The sequence below is a fragment of the Cetorhinus maximus genome, chromosome 21 (assembly GCF_964194155.1).
Source record: "Cetorhinus maximus chromosome 21, sCetMax3.hap1.1, whole genome shotgun sequence".
Taxonomy (NCBI): Eukaryota; Metazoa; Chordata; class Chondrichthyes; order Lamniformes; family Cetorhinidae; genus Cetorhinus; species Cetorhinus maximus.
In genome coordinates this window covers 77,000,897-77,020,523 of record NC_135899.1, presented here as the reverse complement: position 1 = coordinate 77,020,523, position 19,627 = coordinate 77,000,897, and the positions used below count along the sequence as shown (strand labels likewise).

Sequence of the window (19,627 nt, the reverse complement as noted above, 5' to 3'; positions counted from 1 at the left end):
TTCAAATATTGAAATCGTTTCAATTTAACGGTATAATATTAAATGGAACGAATTGTAAAGTAACACGGAGGTACGATTATGCGTAAACGGTCCGTGTTTCGTTTTAATTTGTCCTTTTGATTTTGCGTTTTGCTCCCATTTTCCTGAATGTTATCACGAGGAGAAATATTAACGCAGTTGGTGATTGAGTCATTATTTGCATTATCTTCCTCCGATAAAGTAAATGCCGTCCAGTGCCCAGCTGAACAGTCCGTGTGCTGCAGTATGTTGTATTGTAGTGTGCGGCAGGGTAGCTGAGGGACAAGCAGAGATCTGCAGGTTTCATGCACCCTGCAACTGCAGCCTCTTGTTCTGCCAACGGGATGGACCGGCTTGTGTCATTTCTGCTGCCGCCAGACAAACGGCAGTGGGCACATTTTGGGAGATGGGGATGTGGGGGTGGGGTGGGGTGGTGGGGGGGAGGGGGCGGGGGGAGTGGGGGTGGGGGGGGGGTTCAGTATTTGTAACTCCGGAGTTGGGCCATCTGGTGTCCGGTGTCAGATCTGTAGAGGGCACGCGTCAGGCAGCTGACTGCAATTATTAGTCTTGTCTGAGCAACTCCCCTCTCTTCCAGTATTGAAAATACCCCTCAACCATTAACACCCCCTCCCCTCTCTCTCTCACACACACACACACACACACATACATACACACACACTCACACACTCACATCGGACTTCTGACCCGAGCTCAGCGCATCAATTGCATCAATTTATGCAGATGGTGAATGCAGGCGATAGAATCAAAATAGGAACAAAAGCGCAGTGGGGAGGTAGAGAGAGTGAAATAATTCACAGAGGCCGTCCTATTGCCGTGACCCACAACAAACCGATCTCTAATCCGTGTGCTATCTCATCTGGACCGGGATCAGGGAGATGTCGAGAGAGAGAGAGAGAGAGAGGGGGGTGGGAGGAGGGAGAAAAGCACGTCCTAATAAATATTAGAATTTGATGCATCGGAATATCGTTGCCTACTGTTCCCTATGCGGGCATCGTGAGAAGGAGGGGGTCAGATTTTCAATGCTTCAACTGTTCGATTTCTCAATTGGAAAATCTTGCTGTTTGCCGTTGCAATTCTGGCTGGCAGCCCCCGGTAAAGTCTGCAAGCGGTCACCATTGCTGCTCCGAGGGATCTGCGCCGTTTATAACCTCCTCATGATCTCATGCAAGTTGGAGAGGCTGTTACACGACATAACTGTGACGAGAGGTCAGTCAATAGTTCAGTATCTTCAACAGGCAATAAGGAATATTTAACCCGGCCTTCCTCCGTAAATAGTTTAAAAACTCCATTCTTGTCAAATGTGTTTGTTGTGGGAGGGGGGGGGGTGACACAGAAATACTTCTTTGCTTCATCACCTCACATTGAAAGTATGGAGTTACTGTCAGCAATATTCTCCTTGGCTTTGATTATTTTTTCATTTTAGATCGGTTTCCTGTGTTCAATATCATACCTGTTATAAATGTGTTACACCACCGATCTAATTAAGTTTTTTTAAAATTCATTTTGGGGACATGAGCATTGCCGGCGCGGCCGACATTTACTGCCCATCTCTGGATGTCCTTGAGAAGGTGATGTTATTAATGTCCTATTTTTGCTTTTAAACGACCCTGTTAATGATTCTGGTCCATAACCTCTAAGTTGAAGGGGGAGTTTTGATCCATTGCAGTGCGCTCTATCCATTGAGCAGCACAACTCAGTACCATGGAGAGCGCACCGAACATCATCTCATTCGGACTCTGCCCTAATAACATCCAGCAACTCCCGAGTAATCTGGTCCTTCACGGGATTATACATTTAGGATTTTTTTTAAAAAGGCTGGAGGAGGTGGGGGGGGGGGGGGGGGGGGGTGGAATGATGCGTTTGGTCATCAAGTCGGAGTGATGGATGTCTCTCTTCAGCCCGAGAATAGAGTTAGAGAAATTAATTGTATATATCGATCGAGGCTCCATTTGCCTTTCTGAACTCTCTGAGGGCCGCGGGATAGATGGTTAATTTGTAAAAATAATTGGCGTCAAGTCTATTCTGATTCCAATCGATCAAGATCCTGACACTTTGGTATATATCTATATATCTGATAGTGTATACACACAAACACACACACAGATACAGACACACACACACACAATCCCCACACATGCGTGTATATGTTAGCTGGGGAACATACGCAATCTGTAGCCGCAGGGGTTGGGCCCTTTTAAATGCTTAGTTGGAGGATTAAGAATAATCGTTTTTGTTTAAATCCTTACCTAAAAGGCTTTAATCCTTGGTTAAAATTTGCAAAAGAAAATTTTATTCCCGCACCTTGCAGTCAAACGGTAAACAACAAAATGTTTCAGTTACATCTAATTTAGGATGCGCGAACAACCCGGATTATGTACTTCAACTGGTCGGGAATAAATAGAACGGGTTAAATCATGGGATGTACATCCCGAAGGAAGAGAGATATAGCTACATTTTATATACCCACACACACACACACACACACACACACAGACATATTACAATTGATAGGCCTCCTAACCCTATTGAACTAAGTATATAGGACTGGACACCAAATGGACAAATGTCTGAATAGCTCAGTCATAAACATCAGTCGGATCTATTTATTCGGCAGTGTATCCTATGTTGGGTTTCTGTCCCGCTGAATCTCTTACAATATTTGACTTTTTTTCGGGGGTGGAAGGGAGGTGGGCTGGGTAGCAGAACAATTATGGGATTAGAAGCGATCAGAGCGGTTGAGCATTGCCCATCTGATGAGAAATTCGTTGCAATGGGCTTTCAAAGGCGCCCTTCTGAAACCAAATCCCGTATTATTTTGTGTCATTCAGTTAACATTAGTTCTGCACCCTCCGCAGTCCCGGGATAGAGAGGAGAGAGTTTCTGTTGGGTGAGACCGGCCCTGCAAGAGACAGCATTGGTGCTGACGTCAGGAGCGTCCAATAATCTTTTGGGGTAGAGTCTGATCCCACCAGCTGTGGTCCTGAGGCTAGGATCAAGCTGCAGTGAGATTGCAGTGTAAGCGCTCCACTTCCCCAGTCTAAAGCGGACAAGCGCGGCGGGTGCTGAAGCCACAAGTTCTCCGCCTCCCATAATAAGACCCCCCACCCCCTCCCCCCAAAAGAAGAAAAATTACTCTTCAGGTCCACATTTTTCACCAACAACAAACGGCAAAATGGTAAATGCCCCCCACCCCATCTCACCCCCTCCCGCTCCCCCGCTTCCTGGCGATGGCTTGTTCTGGATTAGGCGGGGAGGGGGGGGGGGGGGGGGGTGCGCGCATCTGGAGGAGGAGTGGGGGCGGGGGTCGATCTCTGAGGATGCTGCTGTTGTCAGGTGAACTTCTGAAGCGGCCGCTCTCCTGGATCTAATAGTCGGTAAGGGCCAGAGGCAGCGCCGGTTAGTGTCCAGTCTTTTGTTTGCTGTGTCTGTCTCTGTGTGTCTCTGTGTGTGTCTTTCTCTCTCTAGGATTTTGCGGATCCTAAAAGAACCAGATGGACCCGGGAGCCACCTGGGACACTGCGCTACTTTCAACGCCCTCCTTTTAAAAAGGGAGACGCACAGGAGAACAAGGAGCCACAGTATAGCTCTCCTTTCGCCCGAGCTGAAAAGTGCTTCGCCCGGTGGGGGGTGGGGGGGGAAGGGGGGAACCCCTTACAAAAAACAAAACAAAATAAAGACCGAATTTCGCCTCGTCAGCAGCAGAGCGGCAATAACCCGCCCCAAAGTAGCAGAGGCGCTCACGGAGAGGCGCTGAGACAGGAGCCTATCCGCAAAACAGGTAACGAACGGCGCAGTGAGAACCGGGCAAGAAACCCGGTATTTACAGAACTGGCGGAAACCGAACTGCGCCCCCGGGATGGGGAGGCAAGAAGGAACAGGCAAATTCGGTTCTCACTCTGCGTGTTCACGGCGGACCTTGATTTAATATTATACAATTAAGGCACGCGGTGAATGCCAAGGGAGGAATCGAAAAAAAATCCCCCGATTCTTGGAATAATGCAGTCCATCCGCAAGAAACAACATCTGCAAACCGCGTGGCACTTGGGGTAAGAAAATTCCACGCACAATGTTGCTTATCAAATGTATTTTGTCTGTTTCTAGGGTAGAGAGGCTGTTTAAGTGTTAAATGTGTCGGTGTGCGGGCAGCATGGAGAGGAATACATTGTGGGCAAATATCTCCTGCCCTTGTAACTTGTAATCATTGATGCGGTTTCTGTATGGCTTGCGAGAAGGTTTTTCTGGGGACTTGATGCAGGTTATACACCGAGTTCACCACCGCACCCCCTCCCCACCCCAACCCCCACAGGCACCCGAGGCTCAGTTGCCTGCCTTCATCTATATGAAGCGTTGTGTGTCAATCGGTGCCTTAACTGTGTCCAGGTTGCTTCCGTGAAGGGGGTCGGGAATGTTTTGCGGCCGGGACGGTGGCGCAAGGCCGGGAGGGCGAAATCTTCCCCACAGTCCCAACCGGGATCTGGCCAGGAATTCTAGGAGCAAGAGTCCGGCGAGTTTACAGGGACACATTTATCCATGTAACATCTCTATTTAAATGACATACATTTAAAGAAAGATGACTATTAATGTGCACCAAATATCTTTATATGATAGCGAGGAATTTATAATTAGACAAGGCAGTAAAACAGAGAATTAATTTGGAAATCCAGTTCTTATATGTGCGGATTATATTTTGTGGATTTTATGTCTCAGGTATATTGAACCGGGAATATATCCGGCAGCTGAGCCCCATCTAAATGATTTTGTTCCCCAGCGTTTGAGATTTATCTTGGGTCAGCGACAGCCGGAGGCTCATCCAATGGCGCACACACACACACACACACACACAGTCTCACAAACACACACACAGTCTCACACACACATACATACACTGACTCAGACACACAGTCACACAGACATAAACACACATAACACGGTCACTCAGTCACACACACACAGTCACATACACAGTTTCTCACACACAGACACGCAGTCACACACACAATCACACACAGTCACAGACACACAGACTGTCATACTCAGTCACACACATACACAGTCACACACATACACAGTCACACACACATGCGTCACAGTCACATACAAATACAAACACTCATACACATTCAGTCAGACACACACATTCAGCTCCCCCCCCCAACAAACACACATACACTCAGTCACATATACACACCATCTCACACACAGTCACACACACAGTCTCAACATAGAGTCTCTCACATACACACAGTCTCACACATACACGACCCCACACACACATACACTCAGTCACACACACACACACACACACATCCACTCAGTCAGTCATTCAGATACACACACAAACACACAGACACACATGTATACACTCAGTCACACGCACACACACACAGTCGCACACACACACAGTCGGCTGCTGAAACACTGGCAACTTCTCATTCTCAATTAAGTTATTGGTAAATTGGTAAATGCTCAGCGCAGGATCACCGACCCCCGCTCTGTTCACAGGCACCCCCAAACGCTACCTCTTCACAACACTGTGGCTTAGGAAAATGATTTGAAATGCACTAGCAATAATATTTTAAAGTTTTAACTGTAAATTCATTAATTGGGGTGTTTCATTAAGTTAAAGGCGTTATACCCCTGTATCAATGGAAGTTGTTGTTAATGTACTCGAAATTATAACGCGCTAGTAAAATGGCGCAAAACTGTGGTCGCTCTTTGGGTTTTAAAGATATTTTTATTTATTGCTAGTTCCGCCCCCCCACCCCATCTACCCCCAACACCCCACACCCCCTCCCACCCCACCCCACCCCACCCCACCACACTGAATTAGCCAGATAATTATCCGAAACTAAAAGAGACAATTTAACACGGGGATTATGTCCGCCTCGCATTGTAGATTGGTCACAAATATTGTTAATGTTAGCTCACAGAGATGGGCTGAGTTTTGAAAGTAAACCTGGCGCTAACGTTCTCAAACATACAAATCAAAACTCTAGGCAGCGGACACAAAGCGGTCCAAGGTTCGCCCTGATAGGACCTGGGATTGAATGTCTCGGGACAGGTATGGAAGTGGAGAAAATTCCATATCTTCAAATACATTATCGTTTCAATAATCCTAAATGTATTTATGATTTTTCTTTTTGCACACGCGCTTAATGGAGATATACCATATCCCGACTTGTAAAATCGGACTCTGCCGGACCTGGTTTTTACAATCGGGACAAATTCAATGGAGAACGAGACATCCCGGGGCGAGGTAATGGCTCCGGCGAGTGAATTTGAGAACAAGGAGGGAGTTAGCATCGAATCAGGTTTTAATGTGGATTTTTAAACCGAAGTTTATATACGCGGAGGCTGACCGGTACATCAACTGTTTACATGTTAATATTCTATTGTGTTTTAGGAAAGTTTAGACGGGCGGTGGACCCAAGGCGTAAATCGCTTTCGCTGATTCCAAGTATTCACGAACAAGTGAAAGGTTCAGGTTTTGCGATTGAATAATCTGCCCTAAAATGTTTAATCTCAATGTACGGCGCAATTGGAGTTTTAACTCAAAACTAATGGATTTTATCTGTTTTTCGTGGCAATATTAAATATGAATACAGAGAAGTTTTAGTAGAGGGAGCACGGGTAAGGGGATGAGGTAATTTGGAATGATACAGGGCCCACTCTGAGACTGAGTATTTGCTTTAACTGGGATTTTGATTACTTTACACTTTGCCTCAAATTTAGCCCTTACCTCTTCACCCTGGTCACACAGTTCAACTTGCTCCCAACCCCAATTCACCGCTAACTGTAGGCCAATCACTACAACCTAGTTAGCATTCTTACTCTCACCACTAACCCTAATCCAGCCATTTAACCGAACCGAACCCCCATCACCCGCTCTATCACTAACCCTAACGCATTATTAACCCTACTCTCAATCCTAACCCCAACCAACCGCTATCCCCAGTCCCGTCATTAATCTCAACCCCATCTCTGACCTAAACCTTACCACTGATGCCAGCCCAAACACCAACACTATTCCTCTGACTCCAACGTTAGCCTCACTCTGCTCCATCTACAGAGTGCAGTAAGCAGAGTTGAACAGCTTATTGCAATTCTCTTGGCTTCCAGGGAGAAAAATTACAATGTATCCAAAATGTTAACAGCACAGGGACAGGCTATTCGGCCCAACAGGTCCATGCGAGTGTTTATGCTCCAGACAAGCCTCCTCCCACCCTACTTCATCTCATCCTGTCAAATATCCTACTATTTCTTTCTCCGCGTGTTATTATCCAGCACCACCCCCCTCCCCCGCCCCCTTCACTGCATCCATACCATCCACCCCAACCACTCCCGTGGAAACAGATTTCATATCCTAACCACTCTCTGGGTAGAAATAGGTTTCTCCTGAATTCCCTGTTGTACCTGTGTCATATATATACATAATATACATTGATATATATATATATAGTGTCGTATATAATATATAATATATTGTCATATATATAACATATTATCTTATATTGTCACGCATATATATAACATATTGTGTCATGTATAATGTATATCATATATTGTGCCATATATAATATATATCATATTGTGCCATATATAATATATATCATATTGTGTCATATTTATGACCCCACTAACACTTAACATGCAAAGTTCCCGTCTGCAAACCTGCGTTTAACATTTCTTTGCATAGATGCCGACAAAAGCAGCAACCGTAACTCAATTTTACACACTGTCCAGGTTAGACTCGTCAAACCGACCTGCCTTCTGATGTAGACTGGCCCCGCCAATCGAATCTCCTGGTTGGAGGAACAACACGAGTATGGCGGAGTCTCTTGTAATTATTGCAGTAAAAAAAGTGATGTTTGAATTCTGCGGGATTTGCAGTCTGCTGCAGGATGCAGCTAGTTTAGTGTCGTTCTTATAGCGGAATTTCGAATTATTTTATCCGGGTCTTGGGGTTGGAACTCTGAACTTTCGACACTCATTCACACCCCCCAAAGCATTTTTTAATACGCACCTGGATCTCGGGGTATCGGGCCCCACACCCCTGCATTCAGTATCTTTCCCTTTAGCCTGTATCTTTCAGTACTGGGGTTTTTTTTTCTGTTTACTGACCGCTGTATTTCGGGATGAGACTATTCCTTTTGCTTCTCTTGGCTGGCACCGTTTGTGCCCTTCAACCGAAGGCCCTCAACGCAGGAGGCGCCTGTCTCTTCAGTCCCAAAGGGAAGGGTCCTGTCACCATCTTAGTCTAAGGGAGACAGACAGAAAAAGGGAACAAAAATTATTCATGTTTAATCATCAACAAAACATTCTAACCTCTTAAATACTGTTTCGCCTAACTGCTCTTCCCACCATCCCAGATAAATTCCCATGTGAATCCGAACATCTTCATTCAGGGCTTTACGATAGGGGAAGTGGAGGTTTAAGCCAATGTAGGGGGTGGGGGTGGGGGTGGGGGATGGGGAGGGGTGGTGGGTAGGATAGAACCAGAAGGGAATTGAAACAAGCGACTGGAGGGGGGGAAAATCATCAACTCAACAAGTCATGCTTGGAATTCGGGTTTTATATCTTGTGTGTCCTATCTTCCTGCAGGGTCCAAATCGTGCACAGCCTTCTCGAGGAGGGGCTAGATTGGAGAGGCTTTTGCTGCTCTTGAGGTCATTTTTGTTAAAATATAAGAACACACGGAGGAGGGTTGAAGGGATGGTGAGTGATCGAGTTTAAGATATTGAGGGATAATTGGTTCCTTAATTCTGTTGGATTATTAGCACAGTGGCGAGTTTCGGACTATTAAATCACAAAATCTGGAAAATTAGGGATAGGAGGAGGCTTTGCAGGGCCCCTGTGCCTGTTAAGATCCCATCAACTCGGCTTGGTCCCACACCCCCCCGATAGCCTGAACCTAACAGAAATCTATCAACCTGAGTGTTGAAATTGAACAGAGCATGGGGGTTTCCCTCCCCCACCCACCCCCACACCCCCCCCACCCCGGGAAATTCTGCAGTTTCGCCAGAACGCTAGCAGAGAAAAATATCTTTACGACTGCAATTCTCATGTCCCTGACATATATTGACCAGAAGGCTTCTTCCGAATGCTCTTTCAAACCGCTTTCCTAATTTCACTAGCCCTGTTTCCGGCATCGCTGACATGACAACCATCAGGGGGACCAACATGGCACCCCGAGCATTGACTTCTCACTAATACCAGACCAACAGGCACTGAAATACTTTCACTTCACCCAAGTAATTCGAGGGTGCTGACGGCAGCAGGCTACTAATTCCGTGGCTTAGTTCCGGTAGCCTCACCGGAGTGGAGTGTGTGACAAGAGGTCGGTGTTATAACACTATCGGGCCAGTTCTGCAATCTGCCCCTCATGTCCAGTGAGGCTCTGCCTCAGGAGAAGTGTTTACCTGTCCGAATGATCCCACATAGACCAACGGTAGGCTTATGCCTTATAATGGTTCCACTATCATGCAATATGTTCAAAAAGATCCCTCGGGCCATGCAGAACAGGGAGAAATGTTTAATCTATCAAGACAAGGATTGGCTTGCCCAATTACAAAGGCAACCTCGTAAGGGGAAGGGAAGGTTTGCTCTATTCTGGAAAAGCTTTCCAGAACCCTGTTCCAAATCAAGCAGGCAGCCCATTGCTGGAGGTGACATTTTGGGGTTATTTTCCTTGGAGCAGAGGAGATTGGTGGACATGAGTGAGGTGTATAAAATTATGAGGGACATAGATAGGGTAAACAGGAAGGAATTTTCCCCCTTGGTGGAGGGATCAATAACCAGGGCCATAGATTTAAGGTAAGGGGCAGGAGGTTTAGGGGGGGATGTGAGGAATATTTTTTTCACTCAGAAGGTGGTGGGAATCTGGAACTCACTGCCTGAAAGGGTGGCAGAGGCAGAAACCCTCATAACATTTAAGAAGTATTTGGATGTGCACTTGCGATGCCACAGCATACAAGGCTATGGGCCTAGTGCTGGAAAATGGGATTCGAATAGTTAGGTACTTGTTTGACCGGCGCAGTCCCGATGGGCCGAAGGGCCTTTTTCTGTGCTGTAGACTTCTATGACTCTATGAGATCGCGGAAGCGAATAACGTAGATGCATTTAAGGGACAACTAAGTAACTGCATGAGGGGGAAAACATAGTGCTAAAATACTTTGTATTGCTGAAATAAGAGACATGCTGCCTGTGTTGCACACATCAGGACAGATTGGCAAGAATACCAATTCTTGCCAATCTGTCCTGATGAGTGCAAGAGGAAAAAGTTCGACAGGATGTCTTTTTTCAACAATACTCATGTTTTGTACTGCCAAATTACTTTGTAATTGCTTCATACAACACAGCAACTGGAGGAATATAGATCTACGTTATATTCTTGGATATGCACTTACTTAACTGTCATCTGTATCCTGCACTCATTTTCCCCTAACACTTTCCTGATCACAAGTTATTGATAATGCTCCAATGCTGAAAAGTAACCTACTCTGAGATCTGTACATACAAACATATTCGGTGCACTTCTCTTGTCAACTTTCTCCATTATAAATGATAATGTTTATATTTACAATGGAAACGGTAAATATGTCACACTGCAATTACCCTTTCCTGTCAGTGGAGGCACTGGTGGGATGATGCGATTCCAGAGCGCTGCCTCTACACGGGCAGTTTCCAGCAGTAAAGGGGACAGGGAGGCTTCTAATGGAAATATAAGAGTAAGGATGAAATGTATGACTTTAGAATGGGGGCTGATCCTATTATCTCCAACCTCTACCAGTGTTTCGCCGGAATTTATATTATGTATAGAGAAAATGCTAATTAATAAACAATGAGAATCACTCCGCACATTCGGCTGCTGTCATTTCCTGGATGCTTTTTTTTGCATTAGATACATCTGGGCGTGTAAAGTAACTTATTTGTACCCAGATTGACGGAATTTTCCAAGTATGAATGTTAAAGACTTTCGGGGGCCGAAAAGGTCAGCGCGTGCAATTTTGTTATTTGTCCATTTTTTTTGTTCCCTCCTCTCGTTTTGGATGTGGATTTCCACCAGGAACTGAATAAATGCATTAATGCGTGGAACTGAAGATAGAAACGGCTCTCGGAGGGGTTCGAGCAGTCAAAGTCAGTTTACAGACTGAGAATATCTGACTGGTTTATTTTATAAATATTTGCATATCCATCATCCCGGGGGCTGGGGAAGAGCTGCTCTTTATTTTCCCTCCTGATTCACGTCTATTCTACACCATTCAAGTCAGGAAAGTATCGCTGTTCCCCCACCTCCCTTACACACACACACACACACACAAACAGGTGCAGACAACAAACGCCAGACGTTCTCGCAATTTCCTTCCAAAGCTTTATTCGCCGCGGTGGGTTATCCATATTTATAAGGGCGGATGTGTCCTGGGATTTGATGGAGCGCAAGTCTGTTCATCCTCCTGTGGGGGAGCGTGTGTCCCGTGGGATCGGGTCAAGTCCAGAATCACATCAAAAACAGCTGCGTTTGGGCCGCAGTTAATTAAAAGATATAACGTCGCCGTGGAAGTATATGAACAAGACATCATCAATAATCCTTCATCTCAAATTTGACTATTTTGTGGGAATATAGCTGTAAAGCAATTGGTGCACAGTGGGGGTCTCAAGTCTGTGACTTGCTGGTTGCGCTTGTTTTCATATTGTAATAAAGGGCAATGTGGGGGAGAGCTGTCGAATGGTAAACCACAGAAGGCGGCCATTCGGCCCATCATAGCTCTTCCAGCTCTCTGAAAGAGCTATCCAATTAGTCCCACTTTGCCCTGTGTTTCTTTACAACAATCAGATTGGAGGTGTCAGCTGTGGCTCAGTTCATAGCACCCTCGCCTTTGAATCAGAGGGTTGTGGGTTCATGTCCCACTCCCGGAAACCAAGAACTGTGAATGTACTCGAAAGAGTTACAATCTGTGACTGTTGATAACTCGAAAGAGTTACAACAATCAGATTGTGATCTTAAGGGGGGACAAAGCACCATTTCAGCTCAGGGGGAACTACAGCATACATTACATAGCATAACACTCCTGTCGCTACATAACATTTGTACTTCCAACTTATCTCAAACTCCAGCAAGGTCCAACATTCAGGAACAAAAACAGAAAATGCTGGAAAAACTCAGCAGGTTGAACAGCATCTGTGGAGAGTTGAAAAAAACAGAGTTCACATATCGGGTCCATATGACTCTTCTTCAGAGAAGACATAAGGACTCAAAACATTAACTCTGTTTTTTCTCTACACAGATGCTGTTCACCCTGCTGAGTTTTTCCAGCATTTCCTGTTTTTGTTCCAGATTTCCAGCATCCGCAGTATTTCACTTTTGTTATAGTAACATACAGGGCTTACTTTTTGGCCGAGATAGCTCTGGTCATAGTTCCCCACTCACATTTGCTGGGTGTTGTACCTGCTTGGCGGCAACAACAACCTTCATTTACATAGTGCCCTAATGTAGTAAAACAGCCCAAGACACTTTGCAGGAACATTATCAAACAAAGTTTGACACTGAACCACACAAGGAGATATTAGCACAGACGACCAAAAGCTTGATCAAAAGACATAGGTTTTAAGGAGCGTCTTGGAGGATGAACAGAAGTAGAGAAATGGAGAGGTTTATGGAGGGAATTTCGGAGCTTCGGGCCTCAGTTGCCAAAGGCACAGATGCCAAATGGGGAGAGTTTAAAATCACAGGGAGCGGAATTGACATATCCTACCATTTTCGTGTTTCTCTGCTGTCAGTCGAAAGCAGGGTCATAGAGCAGAGCAGTGCAGTCTTTATGTGGTTGGTCAAGTATTCCAGAAGTCCAGCAGTCCAGAAAATGTGAGTTCAAAACACACAATGGCAGTTTGAGAACTTGATTTGAATTTTTTTTTTAAATGGTAACTTAAAATAAAAAATAATATCAGTAAGAGCGGTCATAAAATTGTAATAAAAAACCCAACTTGTTCACTAAATGCCCTTTAGTGAAGGAAACCTTATCTGATCTGGCCCATGTGTGACTCCTGTCTCAAACACATTGTGGTTGCCCTCAGTCTAGTAATCGGCTCCCCACACAGGCTGCATTGGTTGAAGGCCCACCAACACTTTCTCTCAAGGGCAGCTAGGGATGAGCAATAAATGCTGGCCTGGCCAGCAATGCCCAAAAGTATATAAAAAACTAAATGCTTATTAATCAGGCAGCTTAAAACTGAAATAAAACAAGTTCCCTTCAGCTTGCTGACATTGCACCCTTGACATATGAAACATGCTGCCTCAGTGTGAAACCCAAATTGTTTGGTTTTGGCACAAAATGTACTGTAAAGTGCAGCATAACAGGAAAACATGAATGAGTCAGATATTACTTCTTAAAAAGTCTTAATGAGTCCTGATGAAGAGTCCCACCCAAAACATCAATCTGTATTTTCTGTTTCAGATGCTCACAGATATTTCCAGCAATTTCTACTTTTATTTTGATGACTAGTTGCTTCATTTATTTTTACCTATGTGTAACAAGAGAGTTTAAAGGGGAGTTTTACCATTGAGAATTATTCTCGAAAATTTTCCACTCCCTCCTCTTTCCTGTTGGTGCTGATTTATTCTGCTCTCTAGTTCTATGGGTACAAGGACACTCTGGTACTCATCCAATTGGCCCATCCTTCATGCTTGAAATTATGCAACAAGTGCTGATCTTAAATTTGGAAGCTATTCACATATAGAGACCATCATAGGGAAGCTCAATCCTATTCTCACCCCACACATATGCACTTATCATAAGCCAGGGAGAGCATTCACTGCATCAGGAGTAGAAATCCTGGGTCATTTACTATTCCCTATCCTGGGGATGGTATCATCCATTTTAGGGAAATTAAAGTCACACAGTTGATCAGCTAATTCAACACCGACCAGGAAACAAACCCAGAACCAAACTGTATGACACTGGGCAGTGAATAACATTTTCTTTTTATGAGATATTAAAGATCACACTTGTTTAGGGAGTACTAAGGAACAACATACTGTTTAATAGGGTTCTGAGGGGGCACTTGCTGATTACAGGGCATTGAAGGAGGACATTTGTTGTTAAAGGTACACTTAGGGTGAGGGACACGTGTTGGTTACAGGCTACTGAGGAGGCACTTTCTGTTTACAGACTATTGAGGGCTACACTCTAGGGTACTGTTGGGGCCACTCTCCTGGATGATGATGGTTCTGTTGTCTCTACAAGGGATAATGATAATCATTTTGTAATGGATCCTTTTGGGAACATAGGTACATGAGGCCGTTCAGCCTGCTCCACCACAACAGCTAATGGAAACACTTCAGCCATGCCAACAGCTGAGTGCAACACTTGTATTAATATCAACACTCCCCACAGGTAAATGAACATCATTACAAGGACTAGGCATTCACACACCACAATACAAGCAAAATGGAACTTGCTCCACGGTCAGAGTTTACACATCAGAAACTTTTCCAATTATGGCCAGAATATTATAATCCAAACACATTTTGCAATAACACAAATGAATGTACCTACTCTATCCCATCAGTTGCACTTGTGCATTTTCTCTCCATATGCAGAAGAGGTGGAATCTGTAATATAACAGGACATAAGTGAAATCAATCATGCAATAAACTTAAAGAGAAGATTAACATTTATATATCATCACACAGAAACAAGGCGCTGTCTATTGGAACCCAATAGTTATCCCTCAACTAACATCGCTAAAACAGATTACCTGGTCATTAATTGTTTTGTGGGAACTTGCTACATGCAAAGTGCCTGCCAGGTTCAATACACTGCAGCAGGACAACTCTTTAAAATTATGTCATTGGCTGTGAAATGCTTTGGGATGTCCTGAAGTCATGAAAGACAATAGAAATGCAGGTCTTTCTTTCTTTATTGATATATACTTCAACAGCTAATGGAACAGAATCTGGGAATCAACATTGAACAAGTGCATTACTGGCAAAATTTATTCAAATTTATATTTATTAATGCGCCAATTTGTTTCAGCTCACCATGCCTGGTCCAGCTCTTTGATAGAGCTGTGCAATTAGTCCCACTCCCCAATCTTCCCCCATAACATTGCAAATTAGCTCTCTTCAACTGCATGTCCAATTGCCTTTTGAAGGTTACTATGGGCTCTGCTTTCAACACACTTTTAGGAAGTGCATTCCAGATCTTAACAACCCTCTGTGTGAAGAAATTTCTACTCAGTTTCTCCTCTTGTTCACTGGCAATTATTTTAAATCTATGCTCTTTGGTTACTAACCCACTTGCTGGAGGAAATAGGCTCCATACTTGCTCTATTAAAATGCTTCATGATTTTGAATTTCTCTATTAAGTATCCACTTAATCTGCTCTGCTCTAACAAGAACAATACCAGCTTCTCCAATCTCTCCACATAATCAGTGGTATCATTCTGGTAAACCTCCTCTATACTCTCTCCAAGGCCTTGGCATCCTTCCTAAAGTGTGGTGCCCAGAATAATACACAATACTTCAATGAGGCCTGATCTTATTTGTGCAAGGGATTAATGCACTTCCCATTTCAGGTGACAAATGCATGGAAAAAGCTTCCAACAGCAAACGGACTGAGTTAGAGTCATAGGTGGGTGATGTTATGTAACTAGACAGTCTTTGTAACAAAAAGGATATGCATCCCATCAGTCCAAGGTGGATTTAAACTTAGGCTTCAGTGGTCAAATACCTGCAAGAACTTCATATACAGTGCACTACAAGAGAAAATAAATATATTAAAAACTCAGGGTGCAACTTATAATTTATCATGCATCAATGTTACTTATTTCTTGGATGTACAAGAGCTGAGTTTTGAATGATGCTTTCTACTGGAGCAGAACTGCACCGGGAATCAATGGAAGCATAAGTAAGTGAGAGACAACCTGGAATAGGAACTTGTATGGAGCCACAACAACAGATATATACTGGTATTTATTACTACTTAAGTGGTATTTCATTGGACCAATGTGAGACCCACACTCAATGACTAGTTACCAATTTTATCCAATTGCAGAAAGATGCAAGTATTGAGAATAAACACCAGCATGGACCAAGGTTGAGCCAAATGGTCTCTTTCTGTGCTGCACATTTTATGAAATCTAAATTATTTCATATAGATACCAAATTAAGTGCAAATACTAGTTCCAAGGAGAAAACATACATAATCTTGCAAATTACTCTAAATTGAACTCACCAAGAACTTAAGAGATAGTTACAATCTAGTTGCATTGGAGCTGGGGGCAGATGCCACATGTCTGATGGCCTTTGGATTTTTTCCCCCACCTTATTTTTCTTTCCTTCTCTCCTTGAAGTGTGTTGACTTTTGTTGGGGTGAAGTTCGACAGATAGCCAAGGCAAACGTCTTCAGTTGTTTCGCCACATAATTAGAAATGAGTGGCCTGGGAGATTTTGCTCCCTGCCTTGCCCCTGTGGTCTGAAAACACTTGTAACAATGTCCTGGCTGAGATAAGCCAACTTAGACAATAGGAATGGGAGGAGGCCATTCAGTCCCTTCAGCCTGTTCAGCCATTCAGTTAGCTCATGGCTCATCTTAATTCCATTTACTGGCCTTGGCTCAGTAATCCTTAATACTCTTGTTTAACAAAAATCTATCAGTTCCAGTTTTGAAATTCTAAATTGATCTCCAGCCTCAACAGTTTTTTGTTTCGTCGGGGATGGGGGAGGGGGTGTGCGGGGAGTGTTCCAAATTTCTATGATCTTTTATGTGAAGAAGTGCGTCTTGACATCATCCCTGGATAGTTCCGTTAATTTGCGGCGCCCTGTCCCTGAGTAGAGTGAAATAGTTTCTCTCTATCAACCTTTTCAACTCATTTCATCGTCTTAATTAGATCACCCTTTAATCTTCCAAACTCAAGGGATCACAAGCCTTGACTATGCAATGTACCCTCATAATTTAACCCTTTTGGCTCTGCTATCATTCTGGTGAACCTGTACTGCACCCCCTCCAAGGCCAATGTATATCTCATGAGATGCATTGGTCAGGACTGAACATAATATGCCAGATGGAATGTCACCTCAGATTTCCACAATTCAAGCATAAACTCTACCCCTTTCTGTTCAATGGGATTGAGTCCTGTTTTGTAATCTCTCAAAGAAGAGCAAGCATAGTCTGTGCATTTTATAAGTAGTTGATATCAGGCAGAGATTTACCCCAGAAAGAGCCACAGGTTAATTCCAGTGATATTACTTCAAAATCAAAGTAACCCAGTGATGCTTTCTGACTGCTGATTTTTGTATCCAGTGTCTGGACAAGGCAGCAATGTGTGAAGACAAGGACAACATAGGGTTAAAACATGACCAACATAACCCTGAGGCTGTACTAATGACATCAGAGAGTTTTTCTTACAAACAAACACCATTATAAATAGAGGTAAAGTCATACGGCTCCTCAAGCCTGTTCTGCTGTTCAGTAAATTCATGACTGATCTCCTACCTCAACTCTACTTTCCCCTGCCTTATCCCCCTATCAGTTAATTCATTTAGTGTCTAATAATCTCAGTCTTGAATATACCAAGTGGCCAAGCATCTACAGCCCTCAAGGGTAGAGAATTGCAAAGATTCACAACTGAAGAAATTTCCCCTCATCTCCTTCCTAAATGGTCAACCATTTAGAAGGTGGCTCACCACCACCTTCTCAAAGGCAATTAGGGATAGGCAATAAAAACACTAGCCTAGCCAGCGACACTCACATCCCATCAAAGAATAATGTATTTTTTAATTGTCCTGAGAGGCTATGACCCCTGGTTCTAGACCCTTCAAGCCAGAGGAAACAGTCTCTCAGCATCTACCCTGCTGGGCTCGCACATTTCAGAGGAACATCGGGACATAGGAAATAGGAGCAGGAGTAGGCCATTCGGCCCATTGCGTCTGCTCTGCCACTCAAACATATCATGGCTGATCATCTACCTCTATGTCATTTTTCCCCACTATCCCCACATGTCTTGATGTCATTACTATCCAGGAACCTATCCATTTCCGTCTTGAACATGCTCAATGCTGCGCTTCCACGGCCCTTTGGAATAAAGAACTCGATGAGACCGCCTCTCATTCCCCTAAACTCCAGGCAGTATAGAACAAAAACAGAACTTCCTATATAGGCCCATTCTACTCGTTTGTCCTCTTTGCCTGGAGGTACTGACTGATGTGGGAACATGGTTCTGCATTTCCTTCGCTGACCGGTGGGACTGGACATTAAGTAGGCTATTCCACCACGGGAGGCATCGCAGCCCAGTCCGATTTTGACCTCCCCGCACCCTCTCTAGCGGGTGTCACTGGGTAAGGGAGCAGAGGCCTCCGGCTGATGCCGGGATCCAGGAACTGAGGCCAATTGTAGCCCTGTCTGAGCACAGGCGACAGATTCCCCTTTTACTGAATAACCAACTGTTAGATATTTAACTGAATAAAGTAAAACATTAAACGGGCAAGGCTTCTAGAATTATCCCTAGTTTGCTTTATATGCACCCCCACCCCCACCCCATGCCGGCCAGACCCCCTCTCCCCAGCATTTCCACGAGGGTAGGAGCAGAGATCCTAACACTTCAAATTGGACTAAAAAAATAAAGTCCAAAAAAAAATGAACAAATCCGTGCGCCGTCCGAGTGACCGGATTATTTAGGAAATATTCCAATCGAACATGGACGACCCAACATTATCCACAGTGATGGGGGAGGGAGGGAGAGGGAGGGAGGTGAACTCAAGAGACTTGGGGATCAAATTAATAGCTAGATTTTTTTTTAACAGATGCCAGGGGCTGGGTTGGGGGTGGGGGTGGGGGCAGGAATGATATGGGGATTAATTCCACTCTCTGCAATTTCCCCCAGCTCCTGGCTCTATCTGCGGAATTTACAAACTGTGCTTTTAGGCTCCATTCACTTTATATTCCCTCGATCTTACCTTCCGAAAAGTTCCAGCGCTTGTTTTTCTTCCTTGACATGTTGGAGGGGTTTGTGCCGAGGGGTTTTTTTTTGGGGGTGGGGGGTCTCCTCAGACTCTCACCCACCCACCCTGCAGTATTTGATCAGCAAGGGCGCCGGAGTCCTGCATTTTAAAAAAAATTCTAACGCCATCGACAAAACAAAACAAAAAAGTTCCCCTTGTAAACTCTCTCTCTCTCTCTCTCTCTCACAGGATGAACCGGCAGCTTCGTTGCCATTACCAGGACAACGGCTGATACAGTCTACACTCTGACTGACTTTCAACACAAAAGGAAATAATGACTGAAGTTTTTTTTAAAAAAAAAATAATTAAAAGTGAGCGTTTTAAAAATAAACAGAATCCAAGTTGCTTTCTCCAGTGTCCCGAGTCTCTTATTCTCCCCCAACAGTTCCTGCCTTTCCAACCGGCTGTAAACTCCCCCGTGATCGGACCAGGAATTAAACAGAGAAAGTCAACGAGCCGGGATAAAGGTCCCGTTGCTACAGGAGAGCTGGAGGGAGAGAGAGAGAGAGAGAGGGAGGGAGGGAGGGAGGGAGGGAGAGAGAGGGGAGGGAGGGAGGAGAGGGAGGAGAGTGAGGGAGGGAGGGAGGGAGA

At 44.4% G+C, this 19,627-nt stretch overlaps 1 long non-coding RNA gene across 1 annotated transcript in view; it reads right to left on the bottom strand.

Moving 5' to 3' along the window:
- LOC144696021 (uncharacterized) overlaps positions 1-8,256 on the bottom strand; it is a 157,833-nt gene extending 149,577 nt beyond the window's left edge. The window contains exon 1 of the long non-coding RNA XR_013580056.1: positions 8,063-8,256. This is a non-coding gene — a long non-coding RNA (uncharacterized LOC144696021). The remainder of the gene's footprint in view (positions 1-8,062) is intronic.
- Positions 8,257-19,627: the final 11,371 nt, after the last annotated feature.